This window comes from Bubalus kerabau, chromosome 8 (assembly GCF_029407905.1).
Source record: "Bubalus kerabau isolate K-KA32 ecotype Philippines breed swamp buffalo chromosome 8, PCC_UOA_SB_1v2, whole genome shotgun sequence".
Classification (NCBI taxonomy): Eukaryota; Metazoa; Chordata; class Mammalia; order Artiodactyla; family Bovidae; genus Bubalus; species Bubalus kerabau.
The window spans coordinates 86,093,182-86,117,562 of NC_073631.1; positions in this window are offsets into that span (position 1 = coordinate 86,093,182).

The window sequence follows — 24,381 nt, forward strand, 5'->3', positions numbered from 1 at the left end:
TGTGGTAAGGTTAGATGTCAACTACTGGAAAAAAAACTATTAAAAATAAAAACATATGGAGGCTAAACAACATGCTTCTGAATAACCAACAAATCACAGAAGAAATAAAAAAGGAAATCAAACTGTGCATAGAAACAAATGAAAATGAAAACACGACAACCCAAAGCCTATGGGATTCAGTAAAAGCAATGCTAAGGGGAAGGTTCATAGCAATACAAGCTTACCTCAAGAAACAAGAGAAAAATCAAATAAATAACTTTACACCTAAAGCAACTAGAAAAAGGAGAAATGAACCCCAGTGTTAGTAGAAGGAAAGAAATCATAAAAACTAGGGCACAAATACATGAAAAAGAAACAAAGGAGACTATAGCAAAAATCAACAAAACTAAAACGTCGTTCTTTGAGAAGATAAATAAAATAGACAAACCACTATCAAGACTCATCAAGAAAAAAATTAATGAAAATGGAGAAATCACAACAGATGACACAGAAATACAAAGGATCATAAGAGACTACTATCAGCAACTATATGACAATAAAACGGACAAAGTGGAAGAAATGGACGAATTCTTAGAAAAGTATAACCTTCCAAAACTGAACTAGGAAGAAATGTAAAATCTTAACAGACCCATCACAAGCACAGAAATCAAACTGTAATCAAAAATTTCCAACAAACAAAAGCCCAGGACCAGATGGCTTCACAGGTGAATTCTACCAAAAATTTAGAGAAGAGCTAAAACCTATCCTACTCAAACTCTTCCAGAAAATTGCAGAGGAAGGTAAACTACCAAACTCATTCTATGAGGCCACCATCACCTTAATACCAAAACCAAATACCTAATACCAAAAGATGCCACACACACAAAAAAGAAAATTACAGGCCAATATCACTGATGTGGGGGTGAACATAGATGCAAAAATCCTCAATGAAATTCTAGCAAACGGAATCCAACAACATATTAAAAAGACCATACATAATGACCAAGTGAGCTTTATCCCAGGAATGCAGGGATTCTTCAGTATCCACAAATCAATCAATGTGATACACCTCAAGAAACAAGGTTAACAAATTGAAAGATAAAACTAAAAAAAGATATGATTATCTCAATAGATGCAGAGAAAACCTTTGACAAAATTCAACATCCATTCATGATAAAAACCTCCAGAAAGCAGCCATAGGAGGAACATACCTCAACAGAATCAAAGCCTTATATGATAAACCCACAGTAAACATTATCCTCAATGGTGAAAATGGAAAGCATTTCCCCTAAAGTCAGGAACAAGACAAGGGTGCCCACTCTCACCTCTACTATTCAACATAGTTTTGAAGTAATCAGAGAAGACAAAGAAATAAAAGGAATGCAGATTGGAAAAGAAGATGTAAAAGTTTCACTGTTTGCATATGACATGATCCTTTACATAGAAAACCCTAAAGACTCCACCAGAAAATTACTAGAGCTAATCAATGAATATAGTAAAGTTGCAAGATACAAAATTAATACACGGAAATCCCTTGCATTCCTATATACTGACAATGAGAAAACAAAGAGAAATTAAGGAAACAATTCCATTCACCATTGCAACGAAAAGAATAAAACACTTAGGAATAAATCTACCTAAAGAAACAAAAGACCTAATTTTTAGTTCAGTTCAGTCACTCAGTTGTGTCCGACTCTTTGCGACCCCATGAATCACAGCACGCCAGGCCTCCTTGTCCATCACCAACTCCTGGAGTTCACTCAAACTCATGTCCATCGACTCAGTGATGCCATCCAGCCATCTCATCCTCTGTCATCCCCTTCTCATCCTGCCCCCAATCCCTCCCAGCATCAGGGTCTTTTCCAATGAGTCAACTCTTTGCATGAGGTGGCCAAAGTATTGGAGTTTCAGCTTCAGCATCAATCCTTCCAAAGAACACCCAGGACTGATCTTCTTTAGGATGGACTGGTTGGATCTCCTTGAAGTCCAAGGGACTCTCAAGAGTCTTCTCCAACACCACAGTTCAAAAGCATCAATTCTTTGGTGCTCCACTTTCTTCACAGTCCAACTCTCACATCCATACCTATATATAGAAAACTATAAAACACTGATGAAAGAAATCAAAGATGACACAAATAGTTGGAGAAATATACTGTGTTCATGGATCAGAAGAATCAATATAGTGAAAATGAGTATATTACCCAAAGAAATATATAGATTCAATGCAATCCCTTTCAAGCTACTAACGGTATTTTTCATAGAACTAGAACAAATAATTTCACAGTTTGTATAGAAATTAAAAAAACCTCGAATAGCCAAAGCAATCTTGAGAAAGAAGAATGGAACTGGAGGAATCAACCTGCTTGACTTCAGACTATACTACAAAGCCACAGTCATCAAGACAGTATGGTACTGGCACAAAGACAGAAATATAGATCAATGAAACAAAATAGAAAGCCCAGAGAAAACTACATGCACCTATAGACACCTTACCTTTGACAAAGGAAGCAAGAATATACAATGGAGAAAAGATAATCTCTTTAACAAGTGGTGCTGGGAAAACTGGTCAACCACGAGTAAAAGAATGAAACTAGAACACTTTCTAACACCATACACAAAAATAAACTCAAAATGGATTAAAGATCTAAACGTAAGACCAGAAACTATAAAACTCCCAGAGGAAAACATAGGCAAAACACTCTCTGATATAAATCACAGCAGGATCCTCTATGACCCACCTCCCAGAGTAATGGAAATAAAAGCAAAATAGGACCTAATTAAACTTAAAAGCTTTTGCACAATGAAGGAAACTATAAGCAAGGTGAAAAGACAGCCTTCAGAATGGGAGAAAATACTAGCAAATGAAACAACTGACAAAGAATTAATCTCAAAAATATACAAGCAGCTCATGAAGCTCAATACCAGAAAAATAAATGACCCAATCAAAAAAATGGGCTAAAGAACTAAACAGACAGTTCTCCAAAGTAGATATACAGATGGCTGACAAACATGAAAAGATGCTCAGCATCACTCATTATCAGAGAAATGCAAATCAAAACCACAATGATGTACCATCTCATGCCAGTCAGAATGGCTGCTTATCAAAAAGTCTACAAACAATAAATGCTGGAGAAGGTGTGGAGAAAAGGGAACCCTCTTATACTGTTGGTGGGAATGCAAACTAGTACAGCTACCTTGGAGAACAGTGTGGAGATTCCTTAAAAAACTGGAAATAGAACCGCCATATGACCCAGTAATCCCACTGCTGGGCATATACACTGAGGAAACCAGAATTGAAAGAGATATCACAATGTTCATTGCAGCACTGTTTACAATAGCTAGGACATGGAAGCAACCTAGATGTCCATCAGCAGATGAATGGATAAGAAAGTTGTAGTACATATACACAATGGAATATTACTCAGCTATTAAAAAGAACTCATTTGAATCAGTTCTAATGAGGTGGATGAAACTGGAGCCTATTATACAGAGTGAAGTAAGTCAGAAAGAAAAACACCAATACAGTATATTAACGCATATATATGGAATTTAGAAAGATGGTAACGATGACCCTATATGTGAGACAGCAAAAGAGACACAGACTTTTGGACTCGGTGGGAGAAGGTGAGGGTGGGATGATTTGAGAGAATAGCATTGAAACATGTATATTACCATATGTGAAATAGATCGCCAGTCCAGGCTCAATGCATGAGACAGAGAGCTCAGGCCTGGTGCACTGGGATGACCCAGAGAGATGTGATGGGGAGGGAGGTGGGAGAGGGGTTCAGGATGGGGGACACATGTACACCCATGGCTGATTCATATCAACATATGGCAAAAACCACTACAATATTATAAATTAATTAGCTTCCAATTAAAATAAATAAGTTAATAAAAATAAAAAATATATTTGTAGATGCCAGATCTAGATAATGAAGTGAATATTTTGTCTAAGACCTTGCACATAATTAGCATATAAGTGAAAAAAATCCTTAAAGCAGTGGAGGTAATACAATTACTTTTTTGAGCAGTCTCTCAGAATTTACTATGAATTTGACTTATGTAAGATAAATTTAAAGTTCCATAAGGAATCATGTCTCAAGAATTTTAAATTTTACTCTGAAAGTATGTATCTATATTATCAATAGATACTTACAAAAGATAATAAATAGTATGCAGACTTTTAAAAAAGTAAGCCACATTAACTTGTTTAAAATTTGGATTTCATACCAAAGGGGTTGTGTAAGTCTTTTTTGCCCTAAGGCGGTGACAGAACTCCACACTGGAGAGAACATGGTTGAAACTTAAATATATGGATTGCTTATAATATGATTCTTTTTTCTTGACTTACTTTTGCAAGCACTATATTTGTAATTAACCAAATCAGATTAAACCTACTGAATTTAGAGCAAAGATGACCTTTGTGCTCAGAGCTGAAAGGTTCATTCACCAACTGTCAGCAAATTCTACAAATATTCAATTCCTCTGCCATGTGGGTAGCAGAACCTTTCTCCACTGCGCGGATGTTCAGGAGGAGAGGAGTCACAGAGGTGGGCACTGTCATGGTCTGTCACTTTTTATTTATAGCAACATGGTTCCCATCTCATCTGCAGTGTGTAGGAATGCAGTAGCACGTTGCAAACGCATTTACTGTTCACTTATCTGTGCAAAATTGTTTACATGAGCAAATTTAAATAAGTAAGAAATATGCTTAGATTTTTTTTCTGTAGAACAAATGCTGCTCTCATACAATATTTCTTTCTGCTTGCTAACACTGCTGAGATCAGCATAACCTGTGGGTGCAGTAAACTGTCTAATAAATCTTCATCTCTGCTATATATTGAAAATACCACAGTGATATGACAGACACATCAGGAGTGGAAATGACTGTTCAAATGAAGTGATCTAGTGCTAAGATTAGTTTAATTCTATTGGCATTAGTGAACGTTCTATATTACATAAAGTTTTAAGGAGATTTTGTTTTTCATGTTTCCTATTAATCTTCGTGATATGGAAGGTAATCCTTTAACTGCTAAATTGTAGCTGCGTTAGTGTTTTTGAGGTGGGTGGCCGTGAGTTATCTCCTTTATTGGTCCTTTTCTGATAAGCACTGTTTATGCAGAATTTCATCTACTATCATAACTTGAAAAGAATGATTGGAGTGATTAAAAAAAACACATGTAATATGTGTAATGTGTAGAACATTCATTGTAACAATCAAGGTTCCAGAAAGATCAAACTCAGATGATGTAAGAAACTTTAATGAATAAAGAATTTAAGGCATTATTAAATTCCAAGATTAAGGAAAGATTAAGAAAATCAGCAGAATTAAGGAAATCAACAAATTTAGAAGTTTAGGGATTAGCAATATAGAAATGCCATTGCTACACCAATGAAACTGGAGTTTGTAGACAAGGAGTACAAAAAAGAAACTATAGTTGTGGAGGAATTCAAAACACTGTCAGAAACACATCTTAGAGAATTTGGGAATGGGTAATACACAAACCTCTTTATCCTTGCAGCTTCTAATTTCCCCATGTCTCCAACTGGCTGAATACAAATGGGAACCAGTTGGCAATGTGCAGCCCATGGGGCTGGGCATCTTGGAATACAGAGCAGGGTACAAAGAAAGGCTAAGAATGAATCTAGGGCAAGGTCGGTGGACAAAAGGTGAATAACTGACAAAAATGTTAAAATAACCTTCTGTAGTGGCTACAGTCCCAGTGATTGCAAACGTGGTGCTGCTTTTGTCCACTTTTTAAAAAGTGGAGTATAATTGCTTTACAGTGTTGTGTTAGTTTTTGCTATACAACAAAGTGAATCAGCTATATGTACACTTTGATTTAGTGGATTTCCAGCTTCACTAGGCAACAGTTTCTGAAGTGCAGCAGCAAAGAAAATGATGGTGGAGTTCCAGAGCTTGGTTATCACTATTTTGCGACGGTGAAATCAGTTCTGACTTGTTAACACGGCCACACACATAATTGGAGTTCTTTGACCAAGACTGACTGTCCCATAGCCTCTCAGGTGGTTAATTCCAACACTGAGATTTGAATGTTGATATGACTATATCTTCATTTACCACTTGGTGGCGCTTTTACACTGAAGTTATAGCTCTTACTGATAAAATAAACTATGTATAAAAAGATACCTGGTTACATAGATAACATCACTGACACAATGACATGAACCCAGACGTAGTGGAGGACAGAGGAGCCTGGTGTGCTGCAGTCCATGGGCTCACAAAGAGTCAGACACAACTTAGCGGGACTGCAGAACAATGTATTAAAAAAAAATCTACTAAAATGTGTTCTCCCTATAGTTTTCCTTTCTTCTTAGTGTAAGCAGGTTACTAAGCTTGATCATATCCTGCCTTAGAAACTGCAGAAGTTGGAAAGCAGAAGAGTCTGAATGCAAAGCCTATTCTCTCTTTGACAACAGCCCAAGTTGTTTGAAGAGGAAACTTTTAGAGGGAGAAGGCTACTGAACACAGAGAGATGGGAATATTTCTCAGAAATTGGGAGGGGCAGATGTCTGTGGGTTTGGGAATGGTTCATTTTTCCATGTGGGGATTGCAGAGAGGCATCAGGTCCTTATGACTAGGGTTCCCATCATCCCTGAAGGTTCCCAAATCCCAAATGTGGTATGGATGAAGCAGAGGCCAGAGGAGTAGGCTAACTGGAAGAATAATTATCAATACAGGTTAATTGATAAATGACCAATGGCCTATGTGCACCTCTGTACAACCTTGCAGTGAGGAAGGAGCACCACTATAATTGGGTTGAATTTCTTATCAGCAAGGTCAACAGGTTTCCAGAGTTGAATTAGCTTACATAAAATGTTGAAATAGTTTTTGCAGTGTTGAGTGTGTGGACTGAGATTCCTTAACCTTACCAATGATTCCTATTACAAGGGCTGTTTCCTATCAGTTTTTCACAAATCTTTTTGATTAGAATCTGGTTAAAAGTTTTAGCCATGTGGCAAGGGAGTCAGTCTTCTTTGTTCTTGTCCAAGTTGGATTCCTCTTTTTTTCTACCGCGGGTCATAGGATTCTTCATGTCATTGTTTAGGACCTTTGCTCTCAGTTTCCACATGTTCACCTACAAAAACATGTCTCTAATCAAAGCCTTTATCTAGTGATTCTTATGAAACCTTGCCTACTTAGTATACTCTGGAAAAATGCTGGGTATCCGCTCTACCTGTTTACTTGAGGTCCAATCCCAATCTATATCTGAAAGTTTTCAATAAATATCTCCTCCTGTGGCTACTGAACTATGGGAAAACTCACTAAAGCCACCTTTTCTTTGGCTCAATGGAATCCTCATTCTACCCTGTACTCCACAACTCTCCTCCCATTGCTGCCTAACCTTTCCATGATTCTTAACTATGTTTGCTTTGCATCTTCTTTGAATTTCTCATTGTTCACTTATTTGAATTTGGAAGTACAATTCTAGACTTCTTTTTCTGAGATGCAAGACACAATGGGACTCAATATCACACTGCAATTCAAGGCTATAGTAAACAAAACAGTATGGTATTGGCATGCTGCTGCTGCTGCTAAGTCGCTTCAGTTGTGTCCAACTCTGTGCAACCTCATAGACGGCAGCCCACCAGGCTCTGCTATCCCTGGGATTCTCCAGGCAAGAACACTGGAGTGGGTTACCATTTCCTTCTCCAATGCATGAAAGTGAAAAGTGAAAGTGGAGTCGCTCAGTCGTGTCCGACTCTTCGCGACCCCATGGACTGCAGCTTACCAGGCTCCTCCAGGGATTTTCCAGGCAGGAGTACTGGAGTGGGTTGCCATTGCCTTCTCTGTAGTATTGGCATAAGACACAGATATCAATGGAACAGAATAGAGAGCTTACAAATAAACAATAAACCCATGTATATAAGGTCATTTACAATAAAGGCACCAATAATATGCAGTAGGTAAAGGATAGTATCTTCAATAAATAGTGTTGGGAAAACTGGATATTCACATGCAAAGAATGAAACTTGACCCATATCTTGCAGCATACACAAAACCAACTCAAAAGGGAATAAAGATTTGAATCTAAGAGTTGAAGCTATAAAACTCCTAGAAGAAAACAGTGTGGATTAGCTCCTGATATTGGTCTTGGCAATGATGTTTTGGATTTGGCATCAAAAGCACAAAAGTAAAAATAAACAAGCAGAATTACCTTAGGCTAAAAATGTTCAGCGCAGCAAAAGAAACCATCAACAAAAAGGTAAGCTTTAGAACTGGAGAAAATATTTGCAAACCATGTGCTTGATAAGGGGTTAAAATCCAAAATATATAAGGAACTCATATAAATCAATACCAAAAAAAAAAAAAAACCCAATTTAAAAATGGGAAAAAGAGTTGAATAGAAATTTTTCCAAAGAAGACATACAAATGGCCAAATGATGAAATGGTACATGAAAAGATGCTCAACATTACTAATCATCAGGGAAATGTAAATCAAATTCACAATGATCAAAAATGTTAGTATGCTGCTGCTGCTGCTAAGTTGCTTCAGTTGTGTCCGACCCTGTGCGACCCCATAGACAGCAGCCCACCAGGCTCCCCCGTCCCTGGGATTCTCCAGGCAAGAACACTGGAGTGGGTTGCCATTTCCTTCTCCAATACATTAAAGTGAAAGGTGAAAGTGAAGTCGCTCAGTCATGACCGACTCTTAGCGATCCCATGGACTGCAGCCTACCAGGCTCCTCCGTCCATGGGATTCTCCAGGCAAGAGTACTGGAGTGGGGTGCCATTGCCTTCTCCAAAATGTTAGTATGGTTATTATCAAAAAGACAAGAGATAAATGCTGGCAAGGATATGTTAACTGGAAAAGTCATTATGAAAAATAGTATGGAGGTTCCTCAAGAAATTAAAAATAGAACTCACCATATGATCCAGGAGTCCCACTTCTGTAGATACATACATATATCTCAAGAAAATGAAGTCATTGTCTCAAAGAGATGTCTGTATATACCTATATTCATTGAAGCATTATTCACAATAGACAAGGTATGGAAACAACCTAAATGTCTGCCAACAGATGAATGGATAAAGTGTGAGGTATAACTCATAGATATAATGCATTTTTGAATACTATTTTACCCTAACAAGGAAAAAAATCCTGCCATTTACAACAACATGAATAAGTCTGGAGGACATATTCCTAAGTGAACTAAGTTAGAGAAAGACAAATACTGCTTGGTGTCACTTATACGTGTGAAATATTAAAAAGAAAAAATACAGTTTAGTTCATTAAACGGGAGAGTAGAATGATGGTTGGGAAATACTGAGTGAGGAATAGTGGGTAATGGTTGGCTGAAGAAATAGGGTATAGTGCATGGTGAAAATGGATAATGGTTGGTCGAAAAGTACAACACAAACTTTCTGTCAGATGAATAATTTCTGAGGATATAATGTATGCTGCTAAGTCTCTTCAGTCGTGTCCGACTCTGTGCGACCCCATAGACGGCAGCCCACCAGGCCCTGCCGTCCCTGGGATTCTCCAGGCAAGAACACTGGAGTGGGTTGCCATTTCCTCCTCTAATGCATGAAAGTGAAAAGTGAAAGTGAAGTCGCTCAGTCGTGTCTGACTCTTAGCGACCCCATGGACTGCAGCCTACCAGGCTCCTCTGTCCATGGGATTTTCCAGGCAAGAGTACTGGAGTGGGGTGCCATTGCCTTCTCCAATATAATGTATAGCATAATGCTAAAGTTAATCATACTGTACTGTATAATTGAAATTTGCTAAAAGAATAGATTTTATGCATTCCCATTCTCCCCCGCAAAAAGGGTAATTAAGTTATGAATGTGTCAACTTGAATCCTTTCACAATGTATATATATGTTAAATCACATAGTACATTTAAGTAATTACTCAAAATTCTATTTGTTAATTATGCCACAATGAAGCTGGGGAAAAAATGATATAAATGAAATTGTCTTAGGCTTCATAACAAAGCGCTTGATCCAACACAGCACTTTGATACCATTTTCATCTGTCTATTCTCCCCTAGTACCTCAGTTCAGTTCAGTTCAGTTCAGTCACTCAGTCATGTCCAACTCTTTGCGACCCCATGAATTGCAGCACGCCAGGCCTCCCTGTCCATCAACAACTCCCGGAGTTCACTCAAATTCACGTACATCAAGTCGGTGATGCCGTCCAGCCATCTCATCCTCTGTCATCCCCTTTTCCTCCTGCCCCTAATCCCTCCCAGCATCAGAGTCTTTTCCAATGAGTCAACTCTTTGCATGAGGTGGCCAAAGTACTGGGGTTTCAGCTTTAGCATCATTCCTTCCAAAGATCACCCAGGGCTGATCTCCTTTAGGATGGACTGGTTGGATCTTCTTGCAGTCCAAGGGACTCTCAAGAGTCTTCTCCAACACCACAGTTCAAAAGCATCAATTCTTCGGCACTCAGCTTTCTTCACAGTCCAACTCTCACATCCATACATGACCACAGGAAAAACCATAGCCTTGACTAGATGGACCTTTGTTGGCAAAGTAATGTCTCTGCTGTTCAATATGCTATCTAGGTTGGTCATAACTTTCTCAAGAAGTAAGCGTCTTTTAATTTCATGGCGGCAGTCACCATCTGCAGTGATTTTGGAGCCCAGAAAAATAAAGTCTGACACTGTTTCCACTGTTTCCCCATCTATTTCCCATGAAGTGATCAGACCAGATGCCATGATCTTCGTTCTTTGAATGCTGAGCTTTAAGCCAACTTTTTCACTCTCCTCTTTCACTTTCATCAAGAGGCTTTTGAGTTCCTCTTCACTTTCTGCCATAAGGGTGCTGTCATCTGCATATCTGAGGTTATTGATATGTCTCCCAGCAATCTTGATTCCAGCTTGTGCTTCCTCTAGCCCAGTGTTTCTCATGATGTACTCTGCATATAAGTTAAATAAGCAGGGTGACAATATACAGCCTTGATGTACTCCTTTTCCTATTTGGAGCCAGTCTGTTGTTCCATGTCCAGTTCTAACTGTTGCTTCCTGACCTGCATACAGGTTTCTCAAGAGGCAGGTCAGGTGGTCTGGTATTCCCATCTCTTTCAGAATTTCCACAGTTTATTGTGATCCACACAGTCAAAGGCTTTGGCATAGTCAATAAAGCAGAAATAGATGTTTCTCTGGAACTCTCTTGCTTTGTCGATTATCCAGCGGATGTTGGCAATTTGATGTGTGGTTCCTCTGCCTTTTCTAAAACCAGCTTGAACATCTGGAAGTTCACAGTTCACATATTGCTGAAGCCTGGCTTGGAGAATTTTGAGCATTACTTTACTAGTGTGTGAGATGAGTGCAATTGTGCGGTAGTTTGAGCTTTCTTTGGCATTGACTTTCTTTGCCCCTTACCTAATTCAGAGAGATTTGTGAATACAAACAAAGTTTATTTCTGACTGTTGTCTAACGTTCCTCCTCTCTGCCTTGCCTTGCATTCTTTGATCACTGTAGTGAGTGGGTGAACTTTTATGACCACTAGTAGTCCATGCGGAACCTCTAAGGAGATGGCTAAAAAAGGCTTGCTGTCTGCATGTATATATCTCCACAGAATGGCCTTTGCTCTGACTGTATACCATTCTGCAAGTGGAGCCTGGGTGGGTTTTGGAGAAGGAAATGGCAACCCACTCCAGTATTCTTGCCTGGAGAATTCCATGGACAGAAGAACCTGGTGGGCCCCAGTCCATGGGGTTGCAAAGAGTCAGATACAACTGAGTGACTAACATACACTCCCTCAGTCAGGTGAATTTGTGCCAAACTCTACCACATCTTAGGCGAGAAAAGTTTGTTTCTAATTTGGGATGGAACGATAGCAGCCCTGTTTGTCCTTTTTGTTATCGTATCTTGTTTTCATAAGATGATGCCTTGTCTTTATGACAAGGAAGGAGCACTAACATTTTCTATAACCAACATGACTCAGCTCCTTGTTTTATCAGTCAAGGAAACCTACAAACTGAAGTGAGATTGGGGAGGCTTATGCAGGCCTCTATCAACACTATTTTATCTGTACTGCTATTTACATTGCCACCTTCGTCAATTGTTTTAATTTTCTATATTTGATGGATCATATAGGTTTTGGAATTTGAGTTACTATCTTCCTATAGAACAGTTTCTCAACTGTGACACTGTTGACATCTTGGGATGGATAATTCTTTGTTTTTGGAGACTGTCCTGGACATTGTAGGATGTCCAGCAGCATCCTTGGCCTCTATCCACTTTATGCCAGTAAGCCTCTCCCCACATCATGACAATAAAAAAAGAAAAATGTCTCTAGCCATTGCCAAATATCCCTTGGAAGTGCAAAATAACCTCTAGTTGAGAACTGGTGTTCTAGAAGAGGCTTGTATGATAACTCATTGTTAAATAGTCTTTTTGGATAGCTTATTAATATGCACAACATATACTGAAAGTTTTGTGTTCCTTTTTTTTTCCTTTCTTTTGTTTATATGAAGAGTCATTTAGCATCAGAAAAAGTGCATTGACAGTGTTCTGTATTACTGCAATTTCTCTTAGCTCTACAGATATAAACCTTGGGGGAAGGATCTTTTAAGAGGGAAACCTTTAGATTAAGCATAAATGCATACAAATGCAGCTTATTCTTGTATATTTTTATATGATTATGTTCATCTATAAATTTATGGTTCTATTATAGCTGAGAATAGAAATTCAAATGAATAGTTAAGCTTAGCTTAAAAAACAAAACTGGAGAAATGGTGTTTTAGTTTTTCAGCACCAAAAAAGGAAGAGAGAGGTTAAAAATTGTAGTAAAATTCAAAATGTCAGCATTTTGAAGTAGCTGTTTTAGATATAGAGAAATCAGATTTTCTCAAAGGTAATATTTTAAAAGATGTACCCAAACAGAATTCTCCTGTGTTTTAAAATAATAAGCTTTATATTCAACAATTTAATTAGCATTTAATAAAAACTATTAATAAAAAACTAATTAAACTAAGAAAAAACATTTAATAAAAACTGTTCATTCTTAAGAAATTCCTGAAAGTCATACTATTAAAAAAAAAATGCTGTTATTTCCCCAAAGGCTTCATTCCAAAAGATAAGCTAGATGAAATTTAAACATTCTTTATGATAGTGTTAAGTACATCTATTATAGTACTTTTTGCTATAAAATCTCTTCTGATAGAAAGAGCAAAAATTAAATCTGTGTTCTGCATGCCAAATCTTCAGTGTTTCCCAGCTGTGTTGGCATTTCAAGGCAGGCTCTTTCTCTTCAGAGTCAGTGTAATGAGCTATAATTAATGGTAGCAATAATGATGACAAAGCATGAAGTGAGCATTTCTCATGTAAGCTCATTCAAATTTTCTGAAATCACATCCATATCATAGTCTTTTAAGTTTTTATAGTGAATTAACAAAATTATCTTAAAAAGCCCTCTATTTTGAACCTGACAATTTTTTTTTTTTTGATTTTTTGTTGTCGTCGTCTTCTGATGGCCCATAAATCTCAAAGTTCTTTCCTTTTTTTGGAGGTTTAAAAGTGGAATATTTTCCAGAGCTTGAGTTTCCTTCATCCTATCAAGGGTTTCTTCTTCAAAGGGCTTATGAGAATTTGTATAATATTGAGAAGAAAATTTATCAATTAAGTACAAGATTAGAAAATATACTTCCTATGTTCTTTTGAAGGGTGCTATAGATTTGCTGTGAATTTTCAAAGTTGTGTGTAGCTTGTTATGTTATTAGAGAGGAGAAGGGGTATAGCATTAAACTCAGTAATGTCCTGACGAATAAGTTGTGCACATAAATAAAGAAAAATAAACATAGAGGCTTTTTACAAAAAAATGATTTTTTTTTTTATTTTTTTAACTGAAAAAAAATTTCAGTTAGGAATCACTGACTTGTCCAAACATGAAATCCTGGAGTTTAAAGAGACCAGCAGAGGTCTCCAAGTTCAAATATTCAAACTCACTGCAAAAATCTTTTCCAAAAGCAGGGTGATCTCTGGAATGATACTTGATGAGAAATTTCAAGGGATGATGAGGAGTTTAAAACTGTCTAAAAGCTGGTATCCTATCCTGATTTAACATCTTTACAACGTTGTAACCTAAATGTCAGTATTTTCATTCTGCAGAAGATGAAATCTTAGCTGAAGACGGCAATTTGCTCGAGTTCACAGATGGAAGTAGTTGAGTTGTCATTTGAACTTCAGTTTCTTCTGAATTTAAGGCCAAAGCTTTGTCTGCCTAATCACATTTCTGTAAGTACCCATTTTTACTCTAACATATTTGAGAGAAATTTTTAAACACTGAGAAAATTTGAAAAAATTTATGTATACCTTCTAAGTTCTTATGTTCTGTATTTGTATTATCACATTATCTATCCATCCAATCCTCTATCCATCCATCAGTTCATCTTTTAATTGCTGTATTTCAAATTAAGACATAGATACCAGTGCATTTCTCCTCAAATACTTCAGCATGCATATTATCAAACTTCAGTAGCTTTGAGCATACAATAACATGCTCAAATCTCAAGAACGTATTGGGATTTGTACCCACAAATGCAAATATCTGTGCAACCCAAATCCCTATCAAGATATAGAACATTACTTAAGAAGATTCTCTCATGGTCTGTTCCCAGTAAATCCCCTTCCTCTCTATCAAAATTATTTTGATTTTTTTCTACCCTAGATTAGTTTTTCTTATTCTAGAACTTTAAATACAGTGATTTATATTAAAACTTTATATAAAAAATTTGGGGAGATAAAAAAGTTCTTTCATTCAGCATATTGTTTTGAGATTCATCAGTGTTATTGGATGTATTACTACTTTTTCCCTTTCCTTATTGAACAGTATTCCATTATAGAATATGCTAAAGTTTTTAAATCCATTTTTCTATTAATTGACAACTGAACAGTTTCCAGTTTTTTAGGTATCAAGAATCAACTGCTGACTTCTAGTGTTTGGTTTGGCATGCATGGAGCTTCAGTTCAGTTCAGTTCAGTTGCTCAGTCATGTCTGACTCTTTGCAGCCCCATGAATCACAGCACGCCAGGCCTCCCTGTCCATCACCAACTCCCGCAGTTCACTCAGACTCACGCCCATCGAGTCAGTGATGCCATCCAGCCATCTCATCCTCTGTCATTCCCTTTTCCTCCTGCCCCCAATCCCTCCCAGCATCAGAGTCTTTTCCAATGAGTCAACTCTACACATGAGGTGGCCAGAGTACTGGGTTTCAGCTTTAGCATCACTCCTTCCAAAGAAATCCCAGGGCTGATCTCCTTTAGAATGGATTGGTTGGATCTCCTTGCAGTCCAAGGGACTCTCAAGAGTCTTCTCCAACACCACAGTTCAAAAGCATCAATTCTTCGGCGCTCAGCTTTCTTCACAGTCCAACTCTCACATCCATACATGACCACAGGAAAAACCATAGCCTTGACTAGACGGACCTTTGTTGGCAAAGTAATGTCTCTGCTTTTCAATATGCTGTCTAGGTTGGTCATAACTTTCCTTCCAAGGAGTAAGCGTCTTTTAATTTCATGGCTGCAGTCACCATCTGCAGTGATTTGGGAGCTCCCCAAAATAAAGTCTGATACTGTTTCCACTGTTTCCCCATCTATTTGCCATGAAGTGATCGGGCCAGATGCCATGATCTTAGTTTTCTGAATGTTGAGCTTTAAGCCAACATTTTCACTCTCCTCTTTCACTTTCATCAAGTTCCTCTTCACTTTCTGCCATAAGGGTGGTGTCATCTGCATATCTGAGGTTATTGATGTTTCTCCCGGCAATCTTGATTCCAGCTTGTGCTTCTTCCAGCCCAGCATTTCTCATGATGTACTCTGCATAGATGTTAAATAAGCAGGGTGACGTACTCCTTTTCCTATTTGGAGCCAGTCTGTTGTTCCATGTCCAGTTCTAACTGTTACTTCCTGACCTGCATATAGGTTTCTCAAGAGGCAGGTCAGGTGGTCTGGTATTCCCATCTCTTTCAGAATTTTCCACAGTTTATTGTGATCCACACATTATGCATGGAGCTTAGAAGTCATCAATCTGTCCTAACAAGTAAAAAGACTGCAGAGATAGACAAATTCAGGAAGTCATGACTTACCAGAGCAGAGACTCACAAGCAGAAACCGTGGGAAAGAGTGCCCAGGTGGGATAACCTGAACTGTAATTGATGAGTTGCTGGTGACTCAGCGTGGCCAAGTCTGAGAGTTAAAAACTCCAAAGGGACCCAGTAATAGGGGATCCCCTGCAATACTGTGAAATTTATCTCCAAGAACTCAACCAGAGAACCCCTCTCACGCTTCTGAGAGAGGAAAGGGAAACGATCCATTTTGAAACCTGCCAGAGCACTTAGTTCTTAACAAGGCCTACCCTCAGGATAAACTGATTAACTGGAGCCTATCCTGTTGGGGTATTATATCAGAGCCTAACTGACTTGCAGGAAGGGAAATACCCAACTCCAGCCCACTCTAATCATCTCGTCCCACCTAAGCAGGGAGAAGAAAACTAACACTTGTGAAGTCCACAGTCCAGGGGCAAGGCTCACTAAAAGACTGAGATCTAATCATAGGGCTGTAGAACACCCTGTCCTGCCTCCCCATCTTACCACACCACCGAAGGCCTGTATACAGCACAGCCTTTTACTTAGCATATCCTGTCCAACCATAAACAAAAAATTACAAGGCATGAAAAAAGGCAAAAAGGACACAATTTGAAGAAATAGAGAAAGCATCAGAACAACATGTCGGTTGTTGGAATTATCAGACTGGAAATTGAGAATAACTATGATAAATATGCTAAGTGAAAGTGAAGTCGCTCAGTCGTGTCTGACTCTTTGCGACCCCAGGGACTGTAGCCCACCAGGCTCCTCGGTCCATGGGATTTTCCAGGCATGAATACTGCAGTGGGTTGCCATTTCCTTCTCCAGGGGATCTTCCCGACCCAGGGATCGGACCGGAGTTTCCCACATTGTTGGCAGACGCTTTACCATCTGAGCTACCAGGGAAGTAAATAAATATGCTAAAGGCTCTAACAAATAAAGTAGCATGCAAGAGTAGTGACAATGTAAGCAGAAAGATGGAAGTCCTAAGGAAGAACCAAAACTAAGTGTGAAACATTTTTGTTATGAAGATAATTCCTCAGAGTTGACAGAAGTAATGGATATCAAATAAATAACAGAAAATAAACCTTTTTGAAATGATGCTACTTGAGAAATAATCTAATACAGAGAAGATAAATGATTATATAAAGTTATTATCAGCATCCATTTTCTGACTTTGAAAGCACATTCGTTATTTTTTCTAAAGTTTGTAACATTAACATCCAGCCCTCACTATTAAAATCATATCCTAAACTGTTTTTTTCTTTGACTATCATCATCATTCTTTTTTGGGGGGGTGGGGGGCACGTCAAGCAGCATGTGGTAATCTTAGTTGTCTGACCAGGGTTCGAACCCATGTCCCCTGCATCAGCAGCATGGAATCTTAACCATTGGACCACCAGAGAAGTCTCTATAATCATCATTCTTGACAGGAAAATTATAGGTATGTCAAGACCCAAATTTGGAAAAGAAAATCATTTTAAAAGTAGCTACCAATTTTCTAAGAAATCTGCAGCTTGCCATATCCAGAAAAAATTGTAGTTTTTGTTAAGATAATAGATTAGACACTCCCAGTTAAGGCCAATTGCCTTAATACCTAGCCTGCTTTTATATACTATTACAGTAAAAACTCATTATTTTGGGGTGTGGCTGGAAAGATTCATGTTTTAGAATGAAGTTAAATGTGTAAATTAAGGAATCATACAAAAGAGAACATTTTTAGTTTTAAGCACATGCAGTAACTTAATTGCTAACATAGTTCTAGATTGAAAACTCTGTGGATTTGCTCTAATAAACAGAGTGATGAACTACATTTGTAAATAGTTGCATCTATTTTGGTTTAAGTATTGTCTTCTAAAGGTCAACACACAAAAATTTATTTTAGAATTTTAATGCTAAAAATGACTGCAGATATTTTATCAATTAGGGAAATTATTTAATTTACTTAGCAAACTCATTCTTTATAAGAGAGTTCAATGGTATTTTTCAGTCGAACTCCATTTGAATGATGAAATATCCAAGATTATGCTGTGCTACTCAAGATTCAAATATAGCAAATATATGATTCTGTTTAATTCTTGACACAGAAAATTCAGTATATCAACAAGGAGGAATTTAACTTACAGTTAAAGATAATTTCATAGTAACAAAGTATTGATTTTAGCCAAAATAAAGATGTAGTATGGTTCTTCCTGCAACATTTAAGTACCCATATTTATGGTTAAAATGGCATTTTTACATGATTAAAAAGACTTCTATTTTTTTTTACATTAGTAAAAGGTTTCAGGAGTCTAGGAAACTTGAGTTTTTAATGTTTTTCCTTGAAAATATATTTTAGTCACAAGATATGCATATACTTAGGAACCATAATATTAATAGTTAATTTAGATTTTAGTAATTCTGCATAATTTTTAGTATAATTATTATTCAGTTAACCAAAATTTATTTAACAGAATTCCAAATTTAATAATTTTAAACTTAATTTATTAAGTTACATATTTACTGTAAAGAACATTTCCTCTTCATCTATGCATTCTTATGCCTACCATCTATTGCTGTTCCAATAGAACTTTCTGCAGTGATAGAAATATTCTATATCTGTGTTCTCTAATAGGATAGCCACAAGCCATATGTGGCTATGGAATGCTTGCTATATGGGTAGTGTGAATGGGGAAATGAATTTGTAAATTATGTTTAATTTTAGTTAATCAGAAAGTGAAAGTGATAGTCAGTCATATCTGACTTTTCGTGATCCCATGGATTCTACCTCTGTCCATGAAATTCACAAAAATACTGGTGTGGGTTGCCATTCCCTTCTCCAGGGGAATCTTCTTGACCCAGGGATCAAACCCTGGGTCTCTTGCATTGCAGGAAGACTCATTACCTTCTGAGCCAGCAGAGTAGCCCTAATTAAAATTTAAATAATTACATATTGTTAGTGGCTACTCTTTTAGCACCTATTCCAGACTTTCATGTTGCTAGATGAAAATTGCATTTTTTTTGTCATTAAGTTCAGCTGATATATAGCTATTGTCCAAGTTTTGACTTTTCCCAGGTATTTTTAAGTTTCAGCAACTATTTTTACATTCCAGTATTCCTTCATTATGACACTGTGCGTTTGCGTGTGCTAAGTCACTTGTCATGCCCAACTGTTTGGATTCTCCACATTATGACACTACTATTTGTTAAATGAATAACTGGGCTAGAAACTGATGAGCCACACAAAACAGTCTACTAATTTCCTAACCATTGTTAGGTTTTCCTCAATTGCTAGGTATTTAAATGCTTCCATAAACATTTGACAAAAATCATTGTTTATAAATGAGGACTGACCACCACTCTATTCATTAATTTGATGTGTTCTTTCTTCCTCTCAAACAAGAAAAAATAAAGCATTAAAAGATGTGAAATATTTATGGTGTACAAAAATAACAAAGCTAAAAATAAAAGAACCCTCCAACCTGTTTTTGAGGAGAACCAGGATCCAGTCTGGGGATGGGCAGGGTCCACGAGTGCCCTTGGTCCTATGGTGACTGAAGAAATATACAATAAAAGATCAAATGGCAAGTATTTACTGAGCTTTTTCTTTGTGCCCATCATTAATTTAGGTATTGTGGTAGAAACGAGAGGAATTCAAGATGTCATTTATTCTCTGAATGGATTCACAATTTAGTGGAAATAAATAGATAAAAATGATCGAATTTTGGAATATGCACGTGGGAAATAATAATAAACCCAGATGACTGAGTAAGAGAAGTTAGTAAAAGATGCACAGCTGTAAGGGTGGGTGGCCAAAGACTTTAGAAAAAATAGGATGATTTGTGTGATCACCATCTTGAATTAGTCACATTGTTTCTAATCTGAATATTATATGATGATGATTATATTGTTATAATGATTATAAACATTTGTTTTTCAGTTAGAAAGACTTCAGGTAATTAACAAAAGCAGAAATGTGATGGCATACATTATGTAACTGGTGTATAGGGCAGTATATCATTTTGTGGGGTTTATTACTAAATAGAGGAAAATATGAGATATGATTGATGGATGCCTAAGAGTAGAGTCAAAGCTGATTTCTTTTCAGCTTTTAGTATCTTACTCTTTAAAAATTACATACTGTATTATTCACTAATTTGGGCATTGAGTTCTATAAATTTTAACACATGCATAGAATTTTGTAAATACCATCTCTACCAGTTATACCACAATTGCAACATATTAGGTAATTCCTTATTGTTGACTCTTTTAATCAGACCTTCTTCCCTAACGTTACCCCTAGTAACCACTGATTTGTTCCCTATTCCAATATTTTTTCAGGTTGTCATATTAATTGAATCATATGATATGTAACCTTTGAGACTTATTTTTTTTTTTTTACCTAGCAAACCCTTTGAGGTTCAAGTAGTGTAGAGCAGTACTTCAATCATTTTCACTGATGAATAGAATTGCTCTGTATAGATGTACCATAGTTTGTTTATTCATCATTCATTTAAGTATATTTGGGTTATATCAATTTGAGGAAATTGTAAATTATGCTGATGTAAACATTCATGTACATGTTGGAATTTAAAATGTTTTCTCTGAAAGGAAGAGGTGAGAGAATGAAAGGACAAGCCACAGACAAGGAGAAAATATTTGAAAAATCACATTGTATCCAGAACATAGAAAGTTGAATCCTGAATTATATTAGAAAGCTTTTGCCCGGAAACAAGAAGATAATGTTAGAGAAACTGAACGGTAATGTTGTTGTCAGCAAGGATTACATTTTGTTCTGAAATGAAACAATAATAGGAGCATTACAATATGGATATGACAGTAATGTAAAATTATATGGAAACTGGCAAGATGCCTAAATACAGGAAGGCTAGGCTTTGGTATTATAGATGTGTATCTTTGAAAAACTGAAAAAGAAATAAGATATATAGCACAAAATTTTAACAGGGGAAGAAAAAGGTCATTGCATTTATAGGGCTGTAGCACATATGTAAAATATGAGCACATCTGAGCACGAGCCCTGGCATTTCGAGTTTCAGATGTGGAAAGTCAGGTCACAAAAGTGATCAACCAAAATGCCATTATTCACAAAATAAGTGGGAGGAAGGGACACGTGATCTTCTGGTTGTCTTAAGGCTGAACATATTAATGGAAACCAGAGGATGGAATGGAAATTTGAGCAGAATTAAATCATAAATCACTGGGAGCGTATAAGGGCAGGTGATGTTAAAGGCTCTGGGAAACAAGCATAAAAGGATCTGCTGGGAGAACTGTGAATGAGAAGGCATTTATTAAGGAGGTGGGAAGAAGGGACAGGTAGGTGGTAAAAAAAGAAAAATGTACAAGTGGCAGCTTGTGGCTGTGGGTGTTCTAGAGATGGCAGTTCTGTTTCTGACTGCTCACCTAAGGACAAAGATATATACCACAAGGATAGCAGCAGCTGTGCATATAGAAATAAAAAGACAGAAGGAACTGTCTTGGGGAAATTGAATGCTGGTTATCACATTTCTTTTCCAGATGTTTTCTGAAATTAAACTATGTTCAGTCTCTGGTTTTTTTGTTTGTTTGATTTTATTTTGATATACTCCTGGAAATCACGAAGTGAAGAAGAGACTTCTGAAAAGAATAGCATTTCTCCCGGAGGATATGTTATAATTAGTGATTTCAAATAACTCGTGCATGACAAACAATATGTAGTAAAAACAAAATAATAGGAAGTGACAGACAATGAGATTTCATAATGAACTGTTACATGCTGTTATGGATCTAAGCACTTTGTAAGCTCCAGTTATATTTAAAATAGTAAAACATGTCCCAGTAGAGGTTATAGTAGAAGGAAGAGGTAATCTGCAATCCTCTGTACTTTAGGTTACAGATCACTTAACTTTTAAAAATATGAATAGAAAAATTATTTTACTGTGGTGCTGAGAAGACACCTGAGAGTCCCTGGGACTGCAAGGAGATCAAACTAGTCAATACTAAAGGAAATCAACCCTGAATATTCATTGGAAGGATTGATGCTGAAGCTGAAGCTCCAATACTTTGGCCACCTGATGCAAAGAGCTGACTCATTGGAAAAGACCTTAATGCTGGGAAATATTGAAGGCACAAGGAGAAGGGGACAGTAGAGAGGATGAGATGGTTAGATAGCATCACCAACTAAATGGACATGAATTTGAGGAAACTCTGGGAGACATTGGACAGGGAAGCCTGGTGTGCTGCAGTCCATGGGGTCACAAAGAGTGGGACATGACTTAGCAACTGAACAACAACAATTTATCTTAATTGATACATATCTCTACCTTTCAATTATACATGTATATATACATACATATCGGAGAAGGCAATGGCACCCCACTCCAGTACTCTTGCCTGGAAAATCCCATGGGTGGAGGAGCCTGGTAGGCTGCAGTCCACGGGGTCACTAGGAGTCGGACACAACTGAGCAACTTCACTTTCACTTTTCACTTTCATGCATTGGAGAGGGAAATGGCAACCCACTCCAATGTTCTTGCCTGGAGAATCCCAGGGACCGGGGAGCCTGGTGGGCTGCTGTCTATGGGGTCGCACAGAGTTGGACACGACTGAAGCAACTTTAGCAGCAGCATACATACATATGTATATACACATACTGGAGAAGGCGATGGCACCCTACTCCAGTATTGTTGCCTGGAAAATCCCATGGGTGGAGGAGCCTGGTAGGCTGCAGTCCATGGGTTCACGAAGAGTCAGACATGACTGAGCGACTTCACTTTCACTTTTCACTTTCATGCATTGGAGAAGGAAATGGCAACTCGCTCCAGTGTTTTTGCCTGGAGAATCCCAGGGATGGGGGAGCCTGGTGGGCTGCTGTCCATGGGGTTGCACAGAGTTGGACACGACTGAAGTGACTTAGCAGCAGCAGCAGCATACACATACATATGTGTTTGTACATGTATATATATTTTAAAGCAAAATAGGAGGAAAAGACCTTGAAGGAAGGACTGTTACAAAAAAAAGGACTGGTGGAAAAAGCATTAGCTGTTTAAAAGAGCATCAGGCTGATCTTTTTGAATCAGTTATATTGATATAATCTTAAAGAGACTCTTTTTTCTCATCTGTAACATTAGGGTGAAAATACCTACTTTTTAATTTGTTCTGAAGCACTAAGTGACACAGCAGTGTAAGTGCCTCACACAAATAGTTTCTTGGAAAACTGCAGATGCTGTTCTTCTTCCCTGGATTGGTAGTACCAATTGTCGCATTCCTTCTTGACCTTAGAAAATAAACGTTATAACTTTATGTTTCCATTCACTGAATAAGCTTATAAATCACCTGAACCCATAATTATAAATTTAAATTGGCGTCTTTGGCAGATGTACTGCTTCAAACTACCCATCCTTCAAAAATTATGGGCCACTCTCTTTCAGAGGAAGAGCCTCAAAAAAGCCTTCCACTCCCACCCCATTGAAAATCACTCATTTCATGACACAGAAGATTTGGAACTCAGAGAATGGCATTAGTGCCCTATGAACCCACCATTTATTCCTCTGAGGCATAATAAGTGTCTCCCTGTTGAGTTCACCTAGAAATCATGCCCTTCCTTCCAGCTCTCCATGTTTTATCTCATCTTCAGATAGCTGATCAAAGACCCTTTCTCTATGAAGCATCTCATTACCGTATGATACGTATCATAGAATTGCTACCTTATTTCTACCATACAGTCAGTTCAACATAGCCCAGCATGCACACACACACACACACGTCGTTTATTCTTGCAGCTGGATCCAATTGAAGTTTGCACCGACTTTGGTTTTTTAACTGAAGTAAAAAGTAAAATGAATATACATTGAGATTAACTGTCAAAGTCAAATGTTAACAGTTTATAGAGTTCTCCCTGTACCATAAGATAGGTGAGTGATATAATTCTCATTGTTGTTCTTTAGTCGTGTCTGACTCTTTGAGACCCCATGGACTTTAGCCCACCAGGCTCCTTTGTCCATGGGATTTCCCAGGCAAGAATATTGGAGTGGGTTTTCATTTCCTTCTCCAGGAGATATTCTTGACCCAGGGATTGAACCCACATTTCCTCCTTGGCAGGCAGATTCGTTACCAATCAGTAACCAGTTCTACTCATCAGATCAGATCAGATCAGTCACTCAGTCGTGTCCGACTCTTTGCGATCCCATGAATCACAGCACGCCAGGCCTCCCTGTCCATCACCAACTCCCGGAGTTCACTCAGACTCACATCCATCGAGTCAGTGATGCCATCCAGCCATCTCATCCTCTGTCGCCCCCTTCTCCTCCTGCCCTCAATCCCTCCCAGCATCAGAGTCTTTTCCAATGAGTCAACTCTTCACATGAGGT